This window comes from Arvicanthis niloticus, chromosome 5 (genome assembly GCF_011762505.2).
Source record: "Arvicanthis niloticus isolate mArvNil1 chromosome 5, mArvNil1.pat.X, whole genome shotgun sequence".
Taxonomy (NCBI): domain Eukaryota; kingdom Metazoa; phylum Chordata; class Mammalia; order Rodentia; family Muridae; genus Arvicanthis; species Arvicanthis niloticus.
Genome location: NC_047662.1, coordinates 46,172,303 through 46,187,569, shown reverse-complemented (window position 1 = coordinate 46,187,569; position 15,267 = coordinate 46,172,303). Strand labels below are relative to the sequence as shown.

Below are 15,267 nucleotides of genomic sequence, written 5' to 3'. Positions count from 1 at the left end.
CCTGGCCATTAGCGTGTGCCTACATGATCTGAGCCCTGGCCACTAGCACATGAGTACATGATCTAAGTTCTGCATAATATCTCTCTCTCTCTCTCTCTCTCTCTCTCTCTCTCTCTCTCTCTCTCTCGGTGTAGTTTTATTTTCCAAAAGAAGAATCCAGCGAATCTAGAAACACGTTGGGGGACTTATTCTGGTTCACAAAAGCATATGGCCTTTACTGCCTCTACCTCGTGTTGTCTTTTTATGAATCAAAGGTTTCAGCATGAGTTCTGTTTCTAGCCCACTCTAGTTCTGTCAACTTACATGAAGATTTACATGCACATTACCAGCTAAGCTTTGAGAATCCAGCACAAGTTCTGATCCTAGCCTTTAGTCTCTCTCAGTTCCTCTTTATGTTAATTAGACCAGTCTAATACTGTATGGAGTGTAACCAAACAGAAGAGTTTAATGCTAATAAGATTAATTATATGTGTACTATAACATAGCATAAACCCAGCAGTGATTGTTTACATAGCTGGGGATATATCTTAATATTCCTATTTTCAGCATTGAATAATGTGGTTTGTAAAGGCCATATGGCAGAAAATATTTTAAGAAACTCACTGTAATTAATTAAAAATATGTAACAAACAAAGCAGACAACTGCACTCCATAGTGTGACACAGAACAACTGAGTCATATATGTTTGGATGCTTTGTAGAGGCCCAATAGAAAAAGATGTCACAAGTTCCTTTATCTTCAGTTTTTAATAATTTGTCACTTGGGAAAAATCTCTTCTTGGCTTTCTAATTTCTCATCTTTAATATATAATAATATTTCCTTCAAATCTGACAGTTGAGTTCAATACTGAATATGGCAGTCCAAATGACAAAGTTATGTCAAAATATTATCATAGAAGAAACAGGAACGGTATGCAGTGTCAAGGTGATACTCAGGAATATCGAGAACTGGGAGATGGCTCAGTTGGGAAGATATTTGCCATTCAATCATGAAAACCTAAGTTCAGATCTCCAGCAGCATGTTAAAAAGCCAAGTGTGGCAATCCATGCCTAGTCCAGCACTGAGGCAATAGAGACTGGAGAATTGTTGAGGCTTGTGGACCAGTCAATCCAGCCAATCATTTATCCCCAGGTTAGGTGAGATGGGGAAGCCACTGAAGAAGACATCTGATGTTGACCTCAGGTATCCGCATGCTTGCCTACACATGCACTCACCCATACCAAAAAAAAAAAAAAAAAAAAAAAAAAAAAAAAATCAAACTTTTTTTTAAGGAAGAAGAATAATTTAAAACATTTCCCAAGTATTTCCAGTAGACGACTTATAAGCACACCATGTCCTTTGACTCCTGAGGTCACTCACCTCAGCAGTCTCTTCCATCTCCACTGTACAACACTAGCTTTCTTCTCATCTGAGATAGGCATTCTCTGGACCTCAATATTGCATATATGACTTAAGGATGCTATCTCATTGCCCTACCTGTTTATGTCATGCAAATGAGTGGCATAATGATTTCTAGACATATCTCTGAGCCAATAAAATCAGCTTGCCTTTGATCAAAGTGAAGGGAATATAGAAGGCTTAATTCTAAATCCTGAGAAGCCAGTAACTTCTATAACTGCTATAGCTGGTAAGCAATACAATCCGAGAGACGGGGCTTCTCCAGTCCTTGGGGTGTTTCATTGTCATATTTCCCTCTAAGGCTTATCATTCTTTCCATTCCTGGGGCTAAAACTCTCCAGGACCTTTCTTTCATTATTATCCACCAGAAGCCAGAACACTGTCTCCAGCTGAATTCAGAGACAAGTCAAAGACTGTACAAAATAGATTCAAAGACACCTTGAGCAAAATCATTGCCCTGAAATATTGTAGCTTTTTCTCTCTGGGGAGAATTCTAGAGAAAGTTTTGCTCAGTCTGGGGTCAAGATGACTGCCAGGTGATGGCAGTAATCCTGCAAGGTTATAGATCAGCATTTGTCAGCCCTGTTTTCAAATGACAGAAACGGAGGCAAGTCAGCATTGTATAGAAAGGGGAATGTTGAGTGACAACAGAGTCTTTGTCCTTTTAGAGACATGAGCCTTGTACCACAGTGTCACCAACCCATCACCACCACAGGCACCAGCCTCCCAACTTTATGGAGCTCTCTGAGTAAATGGTGTGACACAATGTCTTTCCTGTCACTAAATTTTGCCCATAGGATCCAAGAGTAAATGTTTTTTGTCTTGAGGATTGGTTGTTCTCATGTGTTTTATTTTGCACAAGTCCATCAGAATTCTCCACCACATCATCTGAAGTGAATGGCTTCTCTGCATCTTTGCTTTCAAGGGATTTGCCACACTTCAGGACCACTTTCAAGAAACTGACTCAGAGCTGATTTACATGGGGGATGATGTGACAGAGGGGGAGCCACACAGTGTCATAGCTACAACAGAGACCATGCCAGGCTCTACAGCTGAGCTGGCACTTGCAGAGTTGAGACAAGTTGTCAGTCACTAGGTACCAGTGGAAGAGAAGGGCCACCGGCCACCGGACAGGGGCAACTAGGAAAATAGGTGTTAAGCTAAGCTGTCAAATGTCTGTCCTATCAGTCAGTTTCTAATAAATGATAGTTTATGTATAAAGGGAGAATTAGCCACTCAGCTGCCCTATGGCATTGGGAAATCATCCCTAAACTGCCATTACCATCTTCCCTCCATTTCATTTGCCAGCTTCATCTATGAATTCTACACAAACAGGGAACATACTACATGAACACAGTACCTAGCACCCAGCACCAAGGACCCAGCACCCAGCACCCAGGAGACCACTCCAGAGGTCCTGGAGTCCTAGTGACAGCCATAACTATCAAACACTGTTGAGAGAGGAGTCTTTGATTAGGAAGTTAGAAAGTCAAGTTTTGCTGTCTTTCATATAAATCTGACATTTTTATATTCACTCTGCCTTTGCTTCTTATGGTTAATCTGTAAATGTTTTTTTTGCATGGTCTTGGTATATAGCATGCCTTTCACAAAGGCAAACTCTCCCCTTTTTCTGTTCATAAGATGGGTTTGGGTTATGTGTTACCTAGGGTCTCTCTGAAGAACCACATCCCCTCTCTGGAATAGGCTAATGGATTATGATTCTGTTTCATTTACATTATGCATTCTTTATTGACAGAGTTTGTAATAAGCATCTTTGGTTTTCATTTAGTTCTCATGATCATGAAATCTCACAACTGGAGCAAACTTCTGATTCAATACAACCATCTTTTTACTCATAAGTAAACAAGCATTTTAGAATGGTGAGGGAGAAAATTGACTTGTTCAAGGTCACACCACCAGTCATGACAAGGTAGGGAACACCGCCCATGCTTCTGGCCCATCTGAGGCTCACCAGCCCCACCCCAGCTCGGGCTGCAGCTAGTACGTTCTGGTCTATAAAGCAGCATGATCAGTTTTGCCTGTGTTAACATTATTCTAGCATGTAATATCCGCATGTGAGCCAATGACCTGAGAAATACTTTTATTTCCAGGGCTTCGCTTAGTCTGCAGGGTTTATTAATTTTATTTATGTATTTGATCTCTCAAATGAAATAATAAACTAATTAGTGGGACAATTTACTGGTGTGTTCCACCGAGGGTGTTTTATAGCCTCTGTGTAAGCTTGCTGAGCTGTAGTGTCAGCAGATCCACTTTCTGCCCTGGTGCCCTTAATTGCAGCCATGAGACACACATGGCAGGCAGCCCCGTTTGGGACTCGTGTTTTCGGAGGCATCTAGAGAGGTCAGTTCATGGAGCAAAGGGAGTTTGGCTCCAGAGCCTTTCCGAATTCCTTCAGCAAGCTTCATGAGGTTGCAAGGATCTGATTGGGGATCCCAGAGCTGGGCATGAAGAACAAAGATTTCTGAAGAATGGAGGAAGCCTAAGGAAAGAAGTATTAGAAGTCAGAGTCAAATGGGTTCATAGTCCAAGACAGAAACCTATGTAAACACCAATGACATTGGGACACTACAAATCATAGGAGCAACAGAAGAAGAAATGCTAGCAGAGTGGACATTGGAATAATAGGGCAATAGACCAAAGTTATGGCCATTTGCTTTGTTAAAATTGACTTTGAAATGAACTCTCTTCTATGGTAGTCTCACCTGAAACCTCATGATGCAGATAGATCTTAGCTGTATTCTTTCACTGTGAGACTTGGTCCTCATTTGTGAACACTAAAGTCAGAAGTGTATAAACCTAAGAACTCAGCCTGGGGTCTCTGAAAGAGCAGCCAGTGCTCATAACCATTGAGCTATCTCTCTGATTCCTGGCAGCCATATAACTTCTCAGAAGTATCTGTAATTCCAGTTCCATTGTATCTGACTCCCTCTCTGCCTTTATAGGCACTAAGCATGCATGAGGCACACAGACATGCACACAGAGGTACAATAAAAAAATTTAAAATAAGTATCTAAAACTATGTGTGCAATATAGGAATGGTTCAATAAACATCTATTGAATGAAAGAATGAATAGGTGGGTGGATGAAGGGATGGATGGATTGATGAAGAGATGGATGGATGGATGAATGGATAGATAGATGGATGGATGGATGGATGGATGGATGGATGGATGGATAGATGGGTAGATGGATAGATGGGCAGATGAGTGTGTACATGAATAAAAAGCTGGATCAACGCCTTAAAGCTAAATGGGAATCTGAGACCTATGAACTAAAGTGTAAAGCTCTCTCTTATGTGATAAGCAGAGATAACCTTTTCCATTCATTATATTCACCACAGAATTATTTCAACAGAGTAAACAATATCCAACATACAAGCCTGAGAATTCTCTTGACTTAAGCATGTTTCTTGTTAGTGCACACAGTACACATAACTACACTTATCTATAATGGAAGTAACAGTCCTACAGTGTCTTCGTGTCTCAACAATGCTTCTGCATGCTCACTGGAGATTATTCCCACCTGTCCAGAACAGAAACTTTTCCAGGCTTCCAGATGCTTCCAACTGGCAAATTGCAGTGTCCTTCTGGTCTAAGCCTCCATCATGAGTAAGGACACAATAAAAGGCAAGATAAAGTGTGGGGTGACCAGAAGAGTGCTCTGGCAGTTTGGACCAGGAGAACAGAACTACATGTGATTATTTAGTAGTTTATGACAATTTATCATTACCTGTAATGGAAAGTCTGTTTAGTTTACTATTAAATCCCTATAATTAATCTTAATATTAAATACTGATAAAATCAGTATTTGTCATAGTTAGACTGCCAACACATGTCTAAATGAACTAAGATGACAGAAGGATGCAGTGGACACATGCACTTTATTGGCTGTGAACACTCAGGTTAAAATTATAGTCATTGAAGTGTCATGTACATTTATAGAGGAATGGAAAATATAACCAGTGCAATGAAATATTGAGAACAAAAATAGAATTTAAAGATTGAAGTTTTGTGTAAGATAGATAAATCACTACAAATAAATGCTGAAATGAAGAATCCAGAAATAAATGTTGCCTGGATAATACATATCTATTAAAAAAAACATGGTAGAATCTTTGTATCATATAAACATTAATTCCAAGTAGAGTAAATGTGAAATTCATTTCCATAAACTATTTAAAAGGAACTGGACGTATATACACCAGAGGCCTTAGACCAATGACTTATTGCAATGAAAATTTACAAGTAAAGATGTTTCAACAAAAGGGTATACTGTATGATATGCCATGATACACAGCAGCTTCCAAGGCAAGTTTTTTTCCCTGTTTTTAATTTTTATTTGTTTTCTTTTTCAAGAGAAGGTTATATGGGCAGGGGACAGGTAGGAAGGGATGGGGTAGTGTGTGGGGACGGGGTAGGTACATGGTGTGAAATTCACAAAATATCAATTAAAATAAAAGCAACAACAAAAAAAGAGTTAAAGATTTTCCACGTAACACAGACAAAGTTCTTACCTGAAAGACAAATGCTTATATATCTTTTATGTAAAAAAGTATTATAAAAAGTGCTACTGGGCTAGAGAGATGGCTCAATGGTTAGGAGTACTTGCTGTTCTTGTAGAAGACTCATGTTGATTCCCAGCACCTACATGGCAGCTCACAACTATCTGTAACTATAGTTCCAGGGGATTCTGAACTCCTTCTGGCATCTGTGGGCACCAGGCACACATGTAATACACTAACATATATGCAGGAAAAGCACTCATACACAGAAAGTAATATATATTATTATATATTACAATATATATTATAGATATAATTCCAGTAATATATATTACATATAATATATTATATCATATGAATATATGTATATCAATATGTGTACATATCATTCACAGAAAGGAATAAATATATAGTATATCACATACTATATATTTAATATGTAATATATATGATATGATATAAATTGATATATAATATACAATATAATATATAATATATTTATTATATACATTACATATAATTTTTAGATTGTATGCTTCTATAAATAAAGTAAAATAAAAAGTCAAAGTTTTGACAAAAAAAATTGTAAATTTGATAAATTAATCAACTATCTGATGTCTGTTAGCCAAAGCCTATGGATGGGACCAAGCATAACTATAACAAACTTCTGTGTCCCTCCATATCCCTGTCATTTATCATTCACTGTGCAGCTTCCTGCACTTCAAAAGGGACCTGTAATCACACTGACATTGAAAACTGGGCAAAAGTACATTAAAAACTGGGAAAAAAGAAAAGCAGATGGCCAAAGGAAAAACATCCATGGCCAATAAGATAGAAGAACTCTGTCTCACCAGTAGTTAGAGAAGAGTTAATAAAATAACACAGAGTATTTTTCATTCATAAGATTGGAAACCCTGGGATGGAGAGATGATGTGGTAGTTAGGTGTACTTGCTGTTCTTGCTGCAGACCCCGGTTTGAGTCCCAGCATCCAACCAGAGATTCACAACCATCAGTAACTCCAGTTCCAGGGGATCTAATTCCTCTCTAGCTCCCAACCAGCACCCATGTCTACATACCTATATGCAAGTCACCCAGCTACACATAATTAAAAATGACAAAATTAAATCTTTAAATTTAAAAAAAAAAATGAAGATTGGACAACCTGAAAAGGCTGGCCACAAGAAAATGTGAAAGAATGCTGGATTCATATAAACACAGCCACCATCTTAAGAGCAACCTGTAATGTTGAAGGGAGGTTTTCTCTCTGCCTGAGCTAGCTGGATTGGATTTGCTCTCATACCTATGTACCTTAGAAGTACATGTAATGTCTCTTACCCATTTGTGTTGCTACAATAATACCGGACAACATAAACCCGCTCCTGATGGATGCCTGCAATTTGAATACCATTTACACAAAGATTCCAAAGATTTAGCACTGGCTATATTGTTTATGGATGCGAGTGTGTAGTAGAGGCTTCAACACAGGCTGGTGATTTAGGAGAACAGTTATCTTTGGGGTGCTGGAAAAGCATTCATGGCTGAGTTTACTTTCATCTATAGTGGTCAGTCTTAAAAGAGAAAGACCTGGGACACAGACGGGATGTCAGAGTGCTAAACTCTAGCCAGCCTGGTGGCACTACATGATTTCTGGTATAATTGCATCTGTATTCAACTTCATACCTGAAATAGTTCATAAAAAAATAGAGTTGAGAGCACTTAAGTGTAACTTTCAGGGAAAAGATTTCAAGCCACAGTCTGTCAAGGAGTACAGCATGGCATGCCAAGATTGTAGCCCGAAGTTTGCTGGGGTGGCTTTGTTCAGCAGTCTTCAGAGCTAGACATTCTGGTTTTGAATCTTTACGTGCATACTATTGGGATGTTTCAGTTTGACCATCAGTCTTCTCATCCTTAAAGCATACAATAACTCCTAGACAGAGACAAAAATAGAAAAAAAATCAATTTTACAGACAGCTGAATCTTCAAAAAATCAGCAACACGCATAAACCTTCAGCTAAATTTCACTATAACAAGATTTTGCTAAAATCAGAAGTGAAATAAAATACAATTCTGCCAATTTCACAGAAGTTCCCTCAAAATAAAAACTATAAACTCTAAAAACGAGAGCTAAATATTAAGAGTGTGAAACGAGCCAAGACTGGCAGTGCTCGGCGTGTGTCATGGCACTTCCTGAAGCTAAAACTGGGCCTGTGTTCAGCAGTACCAGGTATTGATTTTAAGAAGAAATAACTCTGAGGTCTGTTTTTGAACTTCATGTTTTCTGTCATATTATCTGTTTTTATTATAAACGTGTAAAATATAAATCCATTTTATTTATAAGAAAACTAAGCATTATAAAGGCCCAATCCAAGGCTAACTGTGGGAGCAGGATCTGTCTCTATCATCTTCTTTGGGAACCTTTTCCTCCTCCTGGGTTGCCTAGTCCAGCCTTAACAGAAGAGGTGGTGATTGGTCTTACTGCAACTTGATACGCCATGGCCAGTTGCTATCCATGGGAGACCTTCTCTTTTCTGAAGAGAAATAAAGGGAAAATGTGTGGAAAAGAAGGTAGGGGGGTGGACTGGGAGGAAAGAGAGAGGGGAAACTGTGGTCAAGATGCAAAACAAACAAGCAAACAAACAAACAAATAAATAATAAAGGCCCAAGTCATTTCCCCAAGCTTACCCAAAATACTGGGTCATCCTCCAGAGAAACATAAACACAAATTAAAACCCTGTGTATATTTCAGTAGTTTTATGAATAGATTCAATTGAATTTCTATAAAACACCATTATAATCTATCCCTTTGGGCAGGGAGTCAACCAACCATAGCTGATGAGAACTAATTTAAAAAAGACCTACCTTATTTATATATTTGTAACTACAGTATGTAAGGGAACAGAATTGTTGTAAAGGAGTATCACTAAGTACATAATTTTGCCTTAAAGAGATTCTCAGTCTTGGAATATGCTGAAAGATCACTAGGCTGTGTACTCTAGTACATCAGGGCTTTGTTATTTTTAACTACAGACTCCCCCTCTTTCAGTCTCACTGTTATCTGTGAAAGCCTGCTGTGTTCTGCTTGGTGTCCTCTTCCATGAATCCTGTGGAAGTTTTCTTCATTATCACGATTATTTTGACTGAATGGTTTTCCATTGATGAATTGTATATTCAATCGCTCAGTCAGTTTTTTCTTTATGCAGCAACGGTTGATTGAGTGACAGCTCAGTCGCTGGTTTAGGTTCTTGGGAAGCAAAGGTCAATGGTAATGACAACTTCATCAGGGAAGCCCATGACTACAAGGAAGCAGGGAGGAAAATGGGTAACTCAGGGCCAGGTGACATCTGCAGAATGCTGATCTCCAGGGAATCATGGAGCAGAGGATCCCTAGGGAAATAAGGAGGTCACAAGTGAGTTCAAACTTCAACAATTTTGTTATACCATACCAAGCATATTTCCTGTATTCTTTAATGTTTTGATCTTACTTTTAAGATGCATAATACCATCCTTGAAGAAATACCAATATTCATGACATCATGTTTCCATTGACTATTTTTTACAAATAACCATGCTAAACATTTCTGTCTATAAACATGTGCCTTTATTTAAAGCTGTTTCTCTTAAGAACAAATCTAGATGTGGAATAACAGGTGAATTATAGATTAAAGGGTGTGATCATGAGTTGCTGAAAGATACATACACATCTTGAATACCTCTTAGCATGTATGCTATATCTGCCTATGCTCAACACTTAACAATGATTGTTTGTGGCCTGGGTTTGTTGACAGCGGTAGTATCATTTTTACTTTTATTATTGTTTGAATTCTCTGGTCCTGTGGGTGAAAGGAGGCTGGTAGGTATTAAGGGGGGGGGAGACATCATTAAATAATTTATGCTTAGCAATTTATCATCCTGTTTATTTGTTTTTCAGCATTCAGTAAGACATGGTGGTGAACAGAGGCTCTAAGTCTTCATGATTGGAGGACTCTTGCACAAGGCGAAGGTAAATATTTGATTCTGGGTGGGTCCTTCTGGTGGAAAAAAAATCTTTCTCTTTGGGCAGGTTGCTCATACATGTGTCTGGGTTTCTTATGAAGTGACAATGCCGTGTGTGTGTGTGTGTGTGTGTGTGTGTGTGTGTGTGTGTGTGTATGTGTGTGTGTGTGTGTGTGTGTGGTGTTGTGCTTAAAACAAATTAGAGAGCTGATGGAGTCTTTGAAAGTTGTCATGTAAAGTGGCTTTATTCTTGTCCAAGTTGCTTTTGCTGGAAAAATATTAATTCATCTTTTTGTTTTCTTTAACTATATAGCAAATACCAGCAGGAGTCTTAGGTTTCCCTGTCTGGATGTATTAGTTTTTGTGAAAGATCCTCTCAGGCTGGCCTCACAAACAACAATGTATGGCATCTTTTCTCACATGACAGCCATTTTCAATACATTTACCATGAGAAGAAAGCATTCTTGATCGTAGACAATAAAATTAAACTATAGGTAAGATGAATGTCTTCTACCTAAGTAACAGACTTAGGGATTTATGTGCTGAGGAGACAAGTACTATTATTTTGAGTTCCTAAACTTTTAAATGATGGCAACACTGAATTATGTACCTCATGCAGGAGCCAGGAAGGTACAATCGAAAACGCCCATTCCTTTGACAAATTAGAAGCATCCATTCTAATATCTAGTTCTTGTTTACTAGGGAGAGTGCTGAATGAATCACAGACTGGTGGATGGATGTTCCACCCAACACTTTTAATTAGCTGCTCTGCCTATTAGCATGAGCAGAGTGTTGCTTTTCTGCCATAGATTCCCACCCCCCAACACTCCCCCCACAACTGGAATAGAAGTCTTATTCTCCACAAGGTAATGTTCATCTTTTCCCCTAGCCAGACAAGCATAGAAAATTAAACAATGGCCCTTTTAAAAAAGCCTAGATGATGTATTTATCATTTCTAGTTTATGTGAGTTTGCAAGGCAAATACAAGCAGGAGCTATTTGCTATGGGACCTTGGGGAAGAAGGGACTGGAGAGGGAACTGGGAGGCCAAAGCATGTGAGACTTGTGGGGAAAAATCATTAAAAATATGAGGAGCTGCTCAAAACAGAAAAAAAATTAATTACTCCAAGGGACTCAAATGCCACTAGTCATTTAAGTGACCCAATGAGAGGCTGAGGACCTTTTTCTTCTAGTTTCTACAGCCAAAGAGGGGGCTGGGATTTCTCGGCTGTCAATTGTTGTGCATCCTTCGTGACTTATTGACATGTTCAGCTGACTTGTGCCCTAGCCTCCTCTAATGAGAAGAGTTAAATGAGAAACGCTGCTGTACCCAGAGAACTCTTGCCCTGTAGGCTGTCCAGCGTACTCAGATGAGCCAACATCCCCGCAGCTGCCAGATGTAAGGGAAGCCTATGATTCACCACAGTGGGCAGAAGAGGTGGCCACCCAAAGCTGGCCTGAGTTTGTTCTTTTATTGTTGCCTTTTCATCCTCAGAGCTAGTTTCTGAGGAAAGGTGAATTTGTAAAGACAAATTAAGGTTTTCTAAGGAAGATGGAGGGGCAGTAGCTTCTAGAAAAAGCCGTCGTTTCTAGATTGCTTATCTAATAAATCTCTCAGAAGCTTTGAGGCTATAGACAAAAGTTGAAAAAAATCTCTATGTAATGACCTCAGGGTTTAACATCAGTAAGCACAGATGGAATAGAGGCTTTGCAGCAGCGGGCCCTGCCTGCACTCAGAAAGCCAAAGGATAATTTTAAAATTTGCCACTAAGTGAATGTGGTCCCCATGAGTCATCCTATCCCTCCCATCCTCCATTGGGTCACTTATAAAGTGAAAAGAATAATATCTATCTCCTGTGATTTTAGAGAAGATCAATATATCCCAAAATAGCAGTGAAGGAAGGATATATTACACACATGTGGTGTCCTTATTATCCTATTGTAAAGCTTTTAAACATTGAGGAAACTCAATGGTCTGTGTTTCTTCCTGGGTCAAGGTTCAGAGGTTTGGCAGTGCTCTATTTATTTGGTCACTTAGAGATGGTGGGCAGTCAAGCAAAAGTAACAGGAACAGAAGTTGCTCTGAGGACTTCTTTGGGTCTGTATGAAGCAAGGCTTTGAAGGAGGTTGGATCCCTGGGTATTCACATCCAGGGCCAAGCCTGGATAGCACTACTTCTCCAGCTGCTGTTGAGCACAGGCCTTTGAAGTAGAGATGAATCATGGGTGTGAAGGAGCACCGCTATGAAGTCAGGGACCCCCAAAGGTGGTGGAGGACATGTTTCAAAGGTTGCTTGCTCTGGGAAGAGATGGCAGTTGAGTGAAGTCTGTAGGGCTGGAGAGGAAAGAAGAGCATTGAGGATCATTTGAAAGGAAGGAAATCCAGGTTTAGTCACCAGCATGGGGACGCATAAAGGAGAGACCAGTGTGCACTGGTCTCTAAGCCTTACAGCGCTCCCCCCCCCAGGCACTTGTAGTGGCAGTAAGGAAAAACAGAAAAAGCTCCGGGTACAATTCGTCCACTCAAAGCTCAGCAAAGTAAGCAATTGGCTACAACAGATGAGACCAAGTCTATGAGAGCAATACTCGGAAGTGTGCTGGGAGAGAAGATGGTATTTGAGCTAGACCTCAGAGGCTGAGCAACCTTGCGCTAGATGGGAAAGAATCAAACAGACATTCTACAGAAGGCCACCTGCTCACAACTTCAATGGGCCACAAACAAAAAGGCCGGTCACTAACTGAAGCTCTCCCATTATACCACCATGTACTCAGTGATGGTCAATGACTTCCATAACGAACTGTTATCTGTCTTGTTTGCTGCCCTTGTAGGGACCCAGGGAAACCCAGATGCATGATGAGTAACTGCTGGAGCCATTGTTCCAATTCCTAGGTGTTACTTTAAGCTTTTTGTTGCTTACTGTCGAAGGTCTTCAATTGTCACAACCAATCTGTTGACTGTTTATCATGCTAATTTGAATGCTTTCCTTTGCTGGAGTGACTGACATACTGACCAATAAGATTTTATATTCATTTACAGACACCAGAGGTGAGCCATTATGCCTTCCTGCTTGGATAAAGAAATAGTATCAAGGCAGGAGGTATATTTTAAGATTTATTCTTATTTACATGTGTGTGTGTGTGTGTGTGTGTGTGTGTGTGTGTGTGTGTGTACCACATGTGTTCGTGCAGTGCTTATGGAGGCCAAAAGTGGGTGCCAAATGCTCTGGAACTGGAGTTGCAGGTTCTTGTAAGGTGATTCAGGTCCTCTGTAAGAGAAGCAAGTGCTCTTAACCATCTCTCCTTCCTTCCCAAGACAGGCAATATTTTCCCCTGCTATTCTGCCTTTCCTTTCCTCTCCCTACCCCTTCTTTCATCAATACCTTATGTACCTCCTATTTACCCCCTTTTTCTTTTTCTTTTCTTTTCTCAGACTCTCTCTGAACATCTGTGTTTCCTCTTTCTTGACATAGAGTCACACATTTGCCAACTTAAAAGGAAACGGGAGATTCTGGATACCAGGCAGCTCAGCTGTAAAAGTTTAAAGAGGATTCTTAACAATGTGGCAGTTCCCTTTATCTGTTGTTGTTTGATGGTGGTGATGGGGTTGCCTTCTGAAACTGAATGTCTGAGATTCGGGTATCTGCTGCAGCCCATAAAAGCTATCTGACATTGAGCAAATCAATCTCTTTGAAATTTAACTTTTATATCAGCCAAACTCAGGAGACAGATACTTTCCATTCAGGAACTTTAGAAGAACCCAACAAAAGAATGTATGTGAAGGGGTCTGGCACATTATGTACTCTTAATTTCTAATGTTAGCTCTTATTGTCGCTTATAATAATACATTTCTATTATAAACCTTTTAAATGCAAATATATTGATTGTTTGCTTACAACAATGCTGCTTTAGAGACATTTTCATATGCTATAGAAAATGAAAAGCCAGAGGAACAAAGGCACTGAGAGGTGCTGATGTATGAGTGTTCTGAACGCCCTCCTTTGCAGGAGTGACAGAGATGCTGACCAATCAAATTTCTGAGGTTTCTTCAACTACATCAACCATCTCTTAGCTGCAGTGTCCTTCCCTAACAGGGTGGTAGCTTTGCAATATGCCAACATGGCTAGACTGAAGGATAATACATGGAACACCATCTCTAGCATGTGGCCACAGAATGACATGGGAGAATTGGAGATAGAGAAGTCCAGCCCATTTGCTTCAGGCCTGCTGCTGGCCAGAGCCGGCCAGAGCTCAGCTTGGAGCATCACTGGGACCTGCAGCTGCTCTGATACAGTAACTGATACAGCTAGTCATAAGCTGTCTGTTTTGGTAGGGCAGACCATTATGTTTCTATGTTATTGCAAGTAATAATTAAGCTTTTAATCTAAAGATGTTTCAGCCTAAGATAAGCCCCCTTATCATTTTCCCTTCTCCATCCTACATCTTTTTAAGACTTTTGACTGTCCTGCACCCCGTTGTTCATTTACAGTCTTCCGTCTCCTGCAGATAGATAAGGCTCTTAATAAATTAACCCATTATATATGATAGCATAGAAGCCTTTCTGCTATTCCCTGTCACAAGACTGTTCTCAAATTTCCTACATGTTTTGTAGATAATGCCTAGAATGTGCACATTGTATAGTAGTCAAATCAAGGTATTCGGTATATCTGTAATTTTGAATGTTTTCATTTCCTTGTGTCTTGGAATTCAGAATCAGCTTTTCTAGTAATTTTGACAGAGCCACTATGGACATGTGAACTGTAATCAGGCTGTGCAATGTAACAGCAGCACTCACTCCTCCACGTAAGCTAGACTATCGTTTGCACCTATTGAACAGTGTTTCCTGTCATCCTCTCCCTCTGTGCTCCTTGCTCTCTGGTAACCAGTCTTCTGCTCCGAGCTTTGATGAAAATAGCTTCTTTAGATTCTGCAAATGGGTGGTATTGTGTAGCACTTCTTCCTATGACAGACTTACTCCCTTAATGTGATGTCCTCCTCCAGGTCAATCCATGTTGCTGCAAATGACAGGGTATTGTGTGGTTTTGTGATCTTATCCTATGTACATATCATAGTTTCTTTATTGATCTATTGGTGAACACTAATGCCGATTGCTTATATTGGCTATTGGGAACAATCAGTAAACACACGAGGAGTCCATGTGTCTTTCCCATAAATAACTAACTAGTAGAGATGCTGGTTTCCTGTGTGATCCTAGCTTTAATTGTCTGGGAAACTGCTATACTGTTTTGCTCAATGGTTTATCAATATATACTCTCACAGACAGCATACAAGGGTTCCATTTCTTTACATCCATCCCAGCATCAGCTACTTATTGTCTTTCTGATGATAGCACTCAAC

The 15,267-nt window shown here is 39.7% G+C and overlaps 1 protein-coding gene across 1 annotated transcript in view; it reads left to right on the top strand.

The window, feature by feature from the left end:
• Dab1 (DAB adaptor protein 1) overlaps positions 1 to 15,267 on the top strand; it is a 1,102,742-nt gene that overhangs the window by 512,834 nt on the left and 574,641 nt on the right. Inside the window, exon 3 of the mRNA XM_076934558.1 lies at positions 9,850 to 9,921. The gene's annotated coding sequence lies outside the window, so the exon portion shown is untranslated. The remainder of the gene's footprint in view (positions 1 to 9,849; positions 9,922 to 15,267) is intronic.